General features: G+C 42.5%; 1 protein-coding gene across 4 annotated transcripts in view; it reads right to left on the bottom strand.

Moving 5' to 3' along the window:
• Window positions 1-12644, bottom strand: part of PKNOX2 (PBX/knotted 1 homeobox 2) — a 651385-nt gene extending 638741 nt beyond the window's left edge. For 2 of the 4 annotated variants that reach the window (XM_044997252.1, XM_044997249.1), the window contains exon 1: window positions 12606-12644. The gene's annotated coding sequence lies outside the window, so the exon portion shown is untranslated. The remainder of the gene's footprint in view (window positions 1-12605) is intronic. The other 2 variants (XM_044997251.1, XM_044997254.1) reach the window with 2 other exon arrangements.
• Between the last annotated feature and the right edge of the window lie 296 nt (window positions 12645-12940).

Genomic DNA, 12940 nt, shown 5'->3' with positions numbered 1-12940 from the left:
TCTAACCTACTCTTAAATATCTCCAGAGATGGAGATTCCACAACCATGGCCAATTTATATCCATTTGTTCCTGTGTCAACATTGTTCTTTAACTTAACTAGCTCTTCACCCTCTCTGGTATCAACCCCCCAATGTATTTACAGAGAGCAATCATATACCCTCTCAGCTTTTTGCAAGAAGCCAAGCTCTTGTAGTCTCCTCTCATAAAACAGGTCCTCCATTCCCCGCATCATCCTAGTATCTCTTCTCTGCACTTGTTGCAGTTTGAATTCACCTTCTTGAACATGGGTGACCAGAACTGTGCAAGCTGCTCCAAATGAGCCCTCCTGTAATGCCAGCCCTGGTCCCTCTGCACTCTCCTCACCCTCGTCTGCCCAATCTCTATGCCCAGGGCATGGGGACCCTGGACCTGTGAAGAACGATCTAGAAGAGACAAGGTACAGTGCTGTAAAGGCAAATGAATGCTCTTCCACATGGGAAGGGGAGAAACCTATAGACAGAGGGCCTTCCACGCAGGCATCTCCAGAAATGATCTGGGCCATTTTTTGTTACAGGCTGACCTAGGGGCTAGTGCTGAAACTTGGAAGAACTATGGGATGGACCTGCCCAGGAACTCAGCAGCTGGACCTGATTTTAAAGCCTCTCAGATACGGTGGGTTCCAAGATTCAACTCCAATGTGAGTGGTGCTGCCTTTGCATTTCACTCAGGAGAGACTTTGGGCAACAACAGAGAAGGAGCATACAGAAAACAGGGTGAAAACTGAGCTGAGAGGAGGAGAGAGAAAATTCTAATGAAAGAACAAGACATGAGACCCTCTCTAGGACAGCCACTTCCACTAGCCTATAGCAGCAGGGGGCTGTTCATCCCATCCACCACCCCCCCCCAATCCCATCCCAGGCTGCCCTTTGGCTAAAACACTCATTGTGCCACCCTCTGGGAACCAAAAACCAAAGTCTGCTCTAAAAGGAAAGATCATAGACTGGCACTAACAACCTGAACACTGCAAACCCCTGTCATCTGAGCGCACCTCAGACATCGCCAGCACACCGAAAGCAGACAGATACACACATGCCCCTCTAACAATCCTTGCGCGGTCACTGTAAGGCAACATTCAGATGGAAAAAATCTACACCTTGGAACAGTACAAATATAAACATTGCTACAGAAAGACGCAAAATGACTTCACAGTCTTATATGCCACATGAATTAGAACACTCTCTTCCACTTGTACAGGCTGAGGGGCTTGCGTTCCCTTTCTGATTTATTGCTAGGGAGCTTTAAAAATGTCTAAAACCATTTACACACGCCATCATGGTGGGAATTTGCTGGGGGATAAGGGAGCTTGTAATTGCTATTCTAAAACTAGCTGCATAAGCTTGGAGGAGTGTTTAAAAAACATTTTAAGGGTTTTATAAAGCTATAAAATGCCTTCCAACAAACCTAAAAATGATATATCTAAAAAGACTAGTCTTGCTTCCAACAGATAGCAGCCATGCAGCAATACACTGCTGATCAGATAATGCAAGGTTCTTGTAGATAATGCTGTTGAAATGAAACATATTTTTGAAGGGATTAAGGGAATTATTTTGAAGAGTTTTGACTTGCTGCTTGATTCCTGGTGCTATTTTGTCAAAAAGCACAATTGTAACAATGAGAACGACTTCCACAATCAGGTGCCTGCAAGGAGCCACAAACTTCATTTCACGAACATGCTCTCCACAGAGTCTCACGCCCAAAGTCCCCTCCGGACCACACAGACCTTGCTTTTGCTTATTTTATTGTTGTATGTTACTCTGTTTACATCAGAAATCTGGAATCATGAAACTGGGGTACAAGAAAATGTTTTTTATGCTACAGAATTATATTGCACCCTGGAAACCTGGCCAAATTCCCATTCACATTCTGTCTGGCCACAGTTAACACTGCAAGTTGGGCACGGTGTTCTCTACTGACCATCCTGAACTGTTGTGCTGTGTTGCTGTGCATTTCCAGGGCTGGATCCTCCAAGCACTAGCACTTAACGAACTGGAGCTGGAGGTGTAATTCCCAGTCCGGATAAACATCCCTGCAGTAGCTCTGATCAAGCCAGTGCACTTAAAAATAGCAGCACAGCTGTGGCTGGTTGGGCGATGTGACAAGCTAGCCCCCAAGGGCACAGGTAGGGTTTCAGACAGCAATGTACTTGGGGCAGCCTTGGCTGCATTGCGAGGGTCAGAGCTCCATCTCCAGTGTAGACAATCCCCTCAGACCCACATTAGGTAGCAAGCGTTTACGGGGGCAGATTTTTAAACAGAAGTATATAGAAGCGATGCCTGTGTTTGTCTGTAGCTCCCAACCATCCATAATTTGAAGCCACTTGGGAGTGTTCTGGAGGTAAGGTCTCCAGATTCAACCCTAGAGTTTGATCATTCAGGCAGTAAAGTCCATAAAGCCTTTGGAATCCATCTTAAAGATACTGCTATATACACAGACGTTCCTTCTCACTAGGTCTAATGACACTCTTGTGTCCTTCCCCTCAGGTTTGGGCCTCGGCAGGTTGAGAATTCTGGTCCCTAAGGGGGCGGGGAGACGCAGTGCTAGCTCATTCTTCCCATTGCCACCGTTTTTAATTGCTTGTTGCTAGGGCTGTCGATTAAGCGCAGTTAACTCTTGTGCTAACTCAAAAAAATTAATCAGTTTTAATCGCACAGTTAAACAATAGAATACCAACTGAAATTATTTAATATTTTGAATGTTTTTCTACATTTTCAAATATATTGACTTCAATTACAACACAGAATACACAGTGTACAATGCTTACTTTATATTATTATTTTTATTAAAAATATTTGCACTGTAAAAATGATAAAAGAAATAGCATTTTTCAATTCACCTCATACAAGTATCATAATGCAATCTCTTTATTGTAAAAGTGCAACTTACAAATGTAGATTTTTTTTGTTACAGAACTGCATTCAAATACAAAACAATGTAAAACTTTAGTATCTCAGTCCTACTTCTTGTTCAGCCAATCGCTAAGACAAATAAGTTAATTTACATTTACGGGAGATAACACTACTGGCTTCTTATTTACAATGTCACCTGAAATTAAGAACAGGCATTCACATGGCACTTTTGTAGCCGGCATTACAAGGTATTTACATGCCAGATATGATGCTCATTTAAAAAAAACCACATTGATTAAATTTGTGACTGTACTCCTTGGGGGAGAATAATATGTCTCCTTCTCTGTTTTACCTGCATTCTGCCAAGTATTTCATATTATAGCAGTCTCTGATGATGACATAGCACATGTTGTTCGTTTTAGGAACATTTTCACTGCAGATTTGACAAAACGCAAAGAAGGTACCAATGTGAGATTTCTAAAGATAGCTACAGCACTCAACCCAAGGTTTAAGAATCTGAAGTGCCTTCCAAAATCTGAGAGGGATGAGATGTGGAGCATGCTTTCAGAAGTCTTAAAAGAGCAACACTCTGATGCAGAAACTACAGAACCCAAACCACCAGAAAAGAAAATTAACCTTCTGCTGGTGGCATCTGACTCAGATGATGAAAGTGAACACGTGTCGGTCTGCACTGCTTTGGATTGTTATCGAGCAGAACCCATCATCAGCTTGGACGCATGTCCCCTGGAATGGTGGTTGAAGCATGAAGGGACATATGAATCTTTAGCGCATCTGGCACATAAATATCTTGCAATGCTGGATACAACCGTGCCATGCGAATGCCTGTTCTCACTTTCAGGTGACATTGTAAACAAGAAGCAGGCAGCATTATCACCTTCAAATGTAAACAAACTTGTTTGTCTGAGTGACAGCTGAAAAAGAAGGACTGAGAGGACTTGTAGTTTTACATAGTTTTATTTTTGAATGCAGGTTTTTTTGTACATAATTCTACATTTGTAAGTTCAACTTTCATGATAAAGTGATTGCACTACAGTACTTGTATGAAGTGAATTGAAAAATACTGTCAAGTATCAGAGGGGTAGCCGTGTTAGTCTGGATCTGTAAAAGCAGCAAAGAATCCTGTGGCACCTTATAGACTAACAGACGTTTTGCAGCATGAAAAATACTATTTCTTTTGTTTTTTACAGCACAAATGCTCATCAAAAATAAATATAAAGTGAGCACTGTACACTTTGTATTCTGTATTGTAATTGAAATCAATATGTTTAAAAATATAGAAAACATCCAAAAATATTCAAATAGATGGTATTTTATTATTGTTTAACAGCGCAATAACTCACAATACATTATTTTAATTGCTTGACAACCCTACTTGTGGCGCTTGAATGAAATCCAAGGCGAGTGATAAAACCGGCCAGACTGGGTCAGACAAATGGTCCATCTAGCCCAGCATTCTTTCTTCCAACAGCAGCCAGCAACAGGTGCTTCAGAGGGAAGGAACAGAACAGGCAATCACTGAGTGATCCACCCTCTGTCATCCATTCCCAGTTTCTGGCAAACAGGCTAGGGACACTCAGCGCATGGGGTTGCATCTCTGCCCATCCTGGCTAAGAGCCATTGATGGACCTATCCTCCATGAACATATCTAATTCTTTTTTGAACCCGGTTATAGTTTTGGCCTTCACAACATCCTCTAGCAATGAGTTACAGAGGTTCACTGAGCACTGTGTGAAGAAGTACTCCCTTGTGTTTGTTTTAAACCTGCTGCCTATTAATTTCATTGGGTGAAATTTAACAGGCAGCAGGTTTAAAACAAATAAAAGGACGTTCTTCTTCACGCAGCGCACAGTCAACTTGTGGAACTCCTTGCCTGAGGAGGTTGTGAAGGCTAGGACTATAACAATGTTTAAAAGAGGACTGGATAAATTCATGGTGGCTAAGTCCATAAATGGCTATTAGCCAGGATGGGTAAAGAATGGTGTCCCTAGCCTCTGTTTGTCAGAGGATGGAGATGGATGGCAGGAGAGAGATCACTTGATCATTGCCTGTTAGGTTCACTCCCTCTGGGGCACCTGGCATTAGCCACTGTCGGTAGACAGGATACTGGGCTAGACGGACCTTTGGTCTGACCCGGTACAGCCATTCTTATATTATGACCCCTGGTTCTTGTGTTATGAGAAGGAGTAAATAATACTTCTTTATTCACTTTCTCCACACCATTCATGATTTTATAGACCTCTGTCATATCCCCCTCTTGGTCATCTCACGAAAACCCAGCTTTTCTGATACCAGGTAAAATTCAAGGAAGTTTAAACTCAAACAATTTTAAACCATTAATTCTAATGGTGCAGCAGCATCACTTATGTTAATTCTGACACTGCTACTACAGGAAGCAATTATAGATCAGTTTCCTGACTTTGGGTGATGTGACTTTAATGGCCAAAATCCTGTTTTGAGACACACTCTTTACAAGTTTAGAGTTGTCGTGAAATAACACATCATTTGATAGACATGTTTAAAGTAAAGCTGGGATTTTCAGATCTCAATATTTCATAGGTGAAAAACCAAAGCAATAGATTGAAAATTGGTAACTGAGCAATTAGATTTAATTATTTTATTGATAGTACAAAGCAGCACCATTGTAGCAGTGGAAAGTAGGAGCACAGCCTGTGCTTGCAGAAAAATGTGGTTTTAATTATAAGTATTTTCATAGTTCTTGCAACACCTTATTACAGTTGAAAGCTACATATGATGGCACCTTTCTAATCCAATGCAGTTGTATTTCACTACAGCGCCTCACAGACATAGTAATGCAAACCAGTGCATATGATCATGCATTTTCACCATGCCCTCTTCTCTGCTCTGGGCTGTGAAATGCCTGTAATTTAAAGAGCATTTATTCACCTCTAGACCGCACATATTCTGGACATTTTAACCAGCCTTGGATAGTAAATTGCAACAAAATGCAGCTTTCACCAAAGAGGCTGTTAGTTAACATGTGTAGGAATGAAGGACAGATTTCCTTTCAGCAGCACAGCTCTGGCATTTACACAAAGATCTAATACGCCTGGTGGCCATACCAAGAGCATCTCTTCTTTTAGTCACTGACATCCCAGTCAAAGAATACTTGTAGAAATTGTGCCAGAACCATAATCCATGACAAAGGGAAGAACATCAATATGGTTGTCGCAGAGCCAAATTCAGATCTGATGCAATTACATGGGTGAAACATCACTGGCTTTAGAGCTGCACTTATACAGAGTTTGGATTTGGTCTATCATCTTTAACATACTTAACTAGAATCCTCTTTTAGAAGTGGAGGGGGCACCAATGCAGATGCCTATAGTTATGTGAGGAGAGACACCCTGCATCAGACAATAGCAAAAAAAATTGTTTTTAAAGTCACAACAGTTGCTTGGAGACTGCCATGGGGTGGAGAGAGAGAGAGAATTTTGATGGTGACTCTTCCTGCATTTCCCAGAATTTCTGCCACCTGCAGACTTTCAAAGTCTTGATTTGTGTGAAGCAGCAGCATGAATGATGGTCAGTCATCAGAGTGGGGTAAGAACAACACAGTCTAGACTAGAGCAACTGGGCAACAGGGTGCTCAGACTACAAGGAACTAGAGTCACAGAAGTTTGAGGTGAAAGACACGCGTGCATCCATTCCATCCCATCCCATGGGGTCATGGACCTGTCTCTAATGCACCCTCCATTGTAGTTCTACAGATCCCAAGCAAGGAGATTTTTGCCATTTCCTCTAGGAGATGAAGCCCCAGCCTGACCCACCTCACTGTCAGAAAGTACTTCTTGACATTCACAGTGTTGCCAGCACTCTTGGTGGTGTTTTTCTTAAAGCCCCAGATCCCAGAGCCAGGTGACCACATGAGAAGCCCTTGTGAGTGTACAGAAACAAAAGCTTGAAAATGTGACCCATAATGGCTCAAGTATCAGAGGGGTAGCCGTGTTAGTCTGGTTTTGTAGAAGCAGCAAAGAATCCTGTGGCACCTTATAGACTAACAGACGTTTTGCAGCATGAGCTTTCGTGGGTGAATGCCCACTTCTTCGGATGCAAGCAGACATCAGAAAGTAAAGAAAACAAAAACCCAAGCTTTATTTTTAAAAAAAAATCTCCTGATTTTTAAGCCAATCTCATGATTGGGGGGGGGGGGCTGACTCATGATTTTTGAACACTTGGGGTTGACAATAGTGTGTTCAGCCTGACTTTTCCCTTCTTAATTTCATCTCATTACTCCTAATGTTGTTAAGAAAGGACTCCAGTCCATCAGCGTTAGTTCTGCATACCAAACATTAGACTCCCTCCAATCAGAGGGAAAGAATTCTTAGAATAGAGCTTAAGTATCTTGTCAATCAGAAAGGGCAACTCTGACCAAAAGACACTATCACCCTGGCAAGCCTTTTTAAAAAAATAATTGCACAGTTCTTTCCAAGGGCTGTACATCTACATGCCTGCAAATATTTAACAAGTGCTAATTCAAACATTCACAAATGTTAGATCCTGACAAGATAGCTGACAAATGTTTAATTCACCAACTTTACTTTGTACAGTGTCAGCTCTGTCTGGGAGACATGGGAGCATGAAGAGTTCCAAAGCACAAACCAATGAAATCAGTGAGGGAGCCAAGAAAACATTCTGATACCATTTACATGGCTGTAAATCCAGAGTAACTCCATTGGAGTCACTGGCGTTTCTCCAGATTTATAGTACTGTAATGAGTTCAGCACGTGCCATTTTCTACCAGGCTGCGTGTTTTGCTGCAAGAAAGGTGAGGTTCTGACAGGGCTGTTCAGAGGCAGACACGTGCATGCTCTGACCAACAGCAGCTGTTTCCTACCAGCATTAGAAAGGCTATTTTCTGCTGGGGATTGACTTGAGAAACAGCTCAATGGAGACCTCATCAAACTACCTGCTTTTCTGGTGCTGCCCCATCTCCAAACGTTGGTGTGAAAATCTGTCAGTTCCTTGCAATTACCACAAAGAAAAACTACAGTGCAGCCCTTAGTGACAAAAAGTGGCTTTAAACATCATCTGAGCTGTGACAGGGACACATTAATTCCTCCTCTGACTAGGGGAAAAGCTGTTTGCAGGGTTGTTGTAGCCGTGCTGGTCCCAGAATATTAGTGAGAGGAGGTGGGTGAGGCAATATCTTTTATTAGACCAACTTCTGTTGGTGAAAGACAAGCTTTTGCTCTACCCAGAGCTCTTCTTCAGGGAAAAAGCTGTCAGTTATTCTCAGGGACCACAATTACTTTCTCTCCTTCTTACTGTTATTTTGAGTTGGAATCTTAACAGTCTGACTAATGATGCCATGAAATAATTTTTTTCTAATTAGAGGGCATTTGTTCTTAACGGGATTCCAATTCCAATTCTCATTAGGGGGAAATCTGCTCTGTGTATACTAATCACATATTTAGTCTCTTCTACAGCTCCGTAAAAGCTCTCCAGGATCAGTCTAATGATCATTACGACCCTCAGTTTGGTGGAGGGTGGTTGCAAAATTACTTGAGAATTGAATTATTCAATCACACATGTGAAATTAGCTTGAACCTAGAGAGCCTAGCCCCAAACAATTAAAGATGCTCCTGACTTATGCTCACATAAACCTACTGGGGGGTAGTATGAAGGCCAGAAATGCCTCTGTGCTGGTTGCTTAGATCCCAACACCATACAAGATGTTTTCAGATAATGGACCATATCACCCCTCTGACTTCTCCCTCTGACAGATGAAAGAAATAGAAAACCCATTTCAGTAGCTCAAAAACTGTTGGATGCCAAGGAACCAAGCCTAAGCAGTAGCCCCTTCGCCCCCCTCCTGCTCCACTGTCCCTTGCCCAGTCCTGCAGATGCACTTTTGCTAATGTAAATCTTTCTGCAATCCACATGGGACCACGGAGGTTTGGGCGGGAAAGTCACTGGCAGCAGGATACCAATGGCAGGGGATTTAAGAAACAGTGCAGAGGAGCCAGCCCCATCAAAAACTCCAGGCCTCTGCAGATCTCCAAGATCTGTGCAATCTCTGTTGATCTTGAGACATCAGCCGAGGAAGATCATGGTACCCCAGTCACCCCAAAGGAACTCTGCACACATGTCCAGAGAGACTTCCGAGTGCTTTTAGACTTTGTTCTGCAGATGGACATGATCTGGCCCAATCAGCTATTTTGTCCCACTCAGCCTACGGCTCCAGAAGAAGTCATTCCTCTCTTCTATTTTCAAGCATGCACAAGTGTAGCATGTGCTTTGACACTCCAGCTCCTGCCCTGCTAGTGTCACCAGTGGGCCATAAAGCATAAGCCACCAGCAGGGCAGAGAGCCAAGGACCAGCATACTCTGGAACATCTTCAGTGGCCATTTAGGAATATGATTTATCACAGATCTAATAATCTTTGGTCTCCAGAACCTCAACACAAAGACTCCCCCCTGGGGATTAATCTTGAGAATGCTGTTCAGTCTCACTATTTAGAAAGCTCGCATGAGGGCCATTGTTACCTCAATTTACAAGCAATTCTTGCCGGTTTCATTTTGGTTGAAAAATAAATGGTGGCAAACCTGCAGCAGCACTATTAGCTTCCTAGGGATGTCCATCCAAAGCAGAGAGCCACAGATTAAACAAACCCTGCTGCTCTATGATAGCAGGCTGTGGCTGTCAAAAGTGTCAACAAGGATCATCTCCTTAGTGACTACACAAATAGAAAGAATGAGGATCATCGAGGAGTCAGCATCCTACACTGTATATAATCCACATCCAGTTGCAATCACAGCCTTTCGTGTCCTGGAGCAAAATAAGCAGACAGTATAGTTCAGTCTGAACAGTCATCCTGCGACCAGATGGTACGAGAGCCCCTTTACTTGTAGTATGTCAGGATCCCAGTCCCAAAGCCCTATTAGGACTGGATCTAATTTCAAATGCAGTTGGGAAAAACCAGACCATTTTTCAAGTTCTAGTTACCAGCAACATCAAAACACCACAGAGGATGGTCTCAGACCATTTATCGACATCCTGCTGCTCTTGATAAACAATTAAGTTCTCTTGAGTTTTATTTGTGAGATGAACTTTAATCTCCCCTGGCTTTCGGCAGATGAGTTAGGGCTTCAAGGGCAGCTTGAGTTAGGCACCTTGAGAAGTTTCCAAGACTTGCAATAAAAACTACTTCCAATAAATATGGTTGTTCTGTTGAAGGGGTTGAGCCATTTTCTGCCCCTTGTTTATTACTCACTGTGAGGCTCTCAGACCAGGTGCCAGCTTATGCCAAGGTCAGTAGGCATCACTGAACACTGAAAAGTGCATAACTGGAAACCAATCCTACTCATGCGTCTGTTAGTATTGATAAAATATAAATTAGAGTTAAGTGAAGGTGCTCCTAAGACGATGGGAGAGATTCTCCTGTTGGCATAGTTAATCCACCTCCACGAGAAGCAGTAGCTATGTTGACGGGAAAAGATCTCCAACTGACATAGCGTTGTCTACACTGGGGGTTAGGTGGGTGTAATTACGTCACTCAAAGGTGTGAATTTTTCATACCTGAGTGACATAGTTATCCCAATATAAGTCTGTAGTGTAGACTGGCTTCAGTCAATAAATCTTGAGCTAATAGTATAGGATTGGCTACAAGAGTTGTCTTGGGTTTGAGATCTGACCTGGGGTAAATGACTGAACCTTTGGGACTGGGATTAACTTGGGTATTGTGATTTTTGGTTTAAGGGTCCATCTATCATCAAGACAGGCTTGCTCGGGTGGCAAGATAGATCGGAGTGCCCAATGGGACTGTCTGACTCCAGGCTAAGGCTGTATCATGCTTTGGAAGTTCACTCTAGTCACGTGGTTGCTGAAATCTAATTACAGAACATACAACCTTTTGGGATTTGTGCCCTACTTTGTGATAGTCTTCCCTGAGGTTGGCATCCACGTTCATGAGCCTCTCCAAGACAGTTTGACACCCATATCTCACTCAAATGCACAAGGAAATGGGTTTGCTGATTTTCACTTTACCCTTGTGCATATGAAAAAAGAGAAAAAAAATAGTCTCTTTCCTGGTGGCAGGAAAAATGGGGAAGGCAATTCAGCAGAAAGAAAAAGAAGGGATTTATTTATTTTTCAATTATTTTATTTTTCAATTAGTCATTGAATTTTATTTATTTTAATTTCAGCGGAGTCTTTGTGGATAGAGTTAGGATCCCAATATGCTCGTTCTAGGCTCCTAACTGGCTTATAGAACTTTTGTCGCCTCCCCATCAACTCTGACCAGGAAATGCTGTCACCATAGTAACGATGCACTCGTTTTATATTTTATTTATTTACTGTAAGTGGAAGGAGCTATTGGAGTCTGGCATTGTATAAAAGACAAGAAAAGACTCAGGAAAAAAATAGAGTCCCAGCTTATTTCTTTGTGCTCCTAGATGTTCTTACTCCCAAGAGCAACCTTTCATGGTATTTCTGTTCATCTGAACTTTTGCTCCTTCTATGAAAAAAGAAAGCAATTCCGAAGTTGTTAGATACTGTATTATCAATTCACCTGTCTAGGCAGGAAATTGCCATCACATGGGCACAGCCTGCCAGACACCCTAAGGAGAATGGGTTTAGCAGCCTCAGCCATAAAGGCTCAGGACAGAGTTTGGAGTCAAAAGGTGGTGAAATTACACACAAAAGTACGGTTTTATCTAACCTGTGCATTTCCCATCCTCTTACAAATCGGAAACATGGAAGTTGTTTAAACAAGACATCAGGAGGCTGGAGGCATTTCATGTGCATTGCCAGATGCGATCGTTGGGCATAAAATCGTTTGATTTTATCAGTCATAGGGATGGATTATTGAGAATTGGCCTTGAGAGGAGTAACATCATCATAGGTCACTGCCAACTAGCACTGTTGGTCAGATAGCCCATTTCAGCAATATAGCCTGGCACACTGAGTCCTGAGGACCACACTTGGGGTCAGAAATGGACATTGTCTGCCCATGGACTGGCAGCGGCCATGTGGGCGTCTGCAATTAACCACACTGCATCAGAACAGCAATAATCCTACGGCTCTTTTAGATGCCTGGAATAAAGCCATGCAATGTGGTCATGGACTTTCGGCACTGCCGACCTTTCTGGTCTAAGCGTATTGTTGTTGTTGTTGCTTTATATTTTTCTAGATATTACAGCACGGCAGGGGTAAGTGTCACAGTCTGGTTTTATGACCAGCTGGGGCAATGTAGAATTAGACCATTATCGGTATTGTGCATCAATGTAAAAATAAAACCCAATCTTTGTTCAGCTGAAAAGCAGTCCCAACCGCATAGGCACTAGTTCACACCATTCTGAAACTTACCACATACACCCTGAACTCTGTCTACATGAAAATAATACATTAACTATTAGGAGCAGCAAACATCCAGAAAAGACCAATGGTAAAAGCGATCACGCAGGGAAAAAATCACCAGAGACTCAGTCTGTACTTTATGGGACTGCTCCTTCTCCCACAAGGGTCCATGGCAATATTTCCACTGACTTCCCAGGTGCAGAGCCAGCCCTGAAGCCAGTCCCCTTTGATAGGTGTTAGTGCTCCACTACCCAAAGTTCAAATAAAAGGCTGCTAGGCCCCTACTCTCTAAAATCTAAAATGCTACTGTTATCTTTTTAGGACAAAAATCACCGTGTGTAACAATTCTTTAGAGTCCATTCCTGCCATCTTTACTCACATGGAGCAGCATTGTATCTTCAGCCCCAAGTACTCCGCTCGATTGCAATGGGCCTATAACAGAGGAAGGGTGTAATCAGGTCCTTCATAATTGTATCCAGCCTACTCTATTGTTCAGTAAAACTGTAACAACATTAGAAACTGGTGAGAGGGCACATGGAACACTGGGAACAGGAGAACCAGATGCCTTCAAGTTGGAATAAAGGTTTAGCACCTGACAACTTATATTGCAGTGCACAATTGCCACCAAGGGTTTAGGACAGAAGTAAGAACAAAGCTAACAACTAACTCAATCAAATTACCCGGTCATCACTGCCTGTTTTCCTGCAGGTGCCT

Source organism: Mauremys mutica, chromosome 22 (assembly GCF_020497125.1).
Source record: "Mauremys mutica isolate MM-2020 ecotype Southern chromosome 22, ASM2049712v1, whole genome shotgun sequence".
NCBI lineage: Eukaryota > Metazoa > Chordata > Testudines > Geoemydidae > Mauremys > Mauremys mutica.
This window is presented reverse-complemented; position numbering and strand designations above follow the sequence as displayed.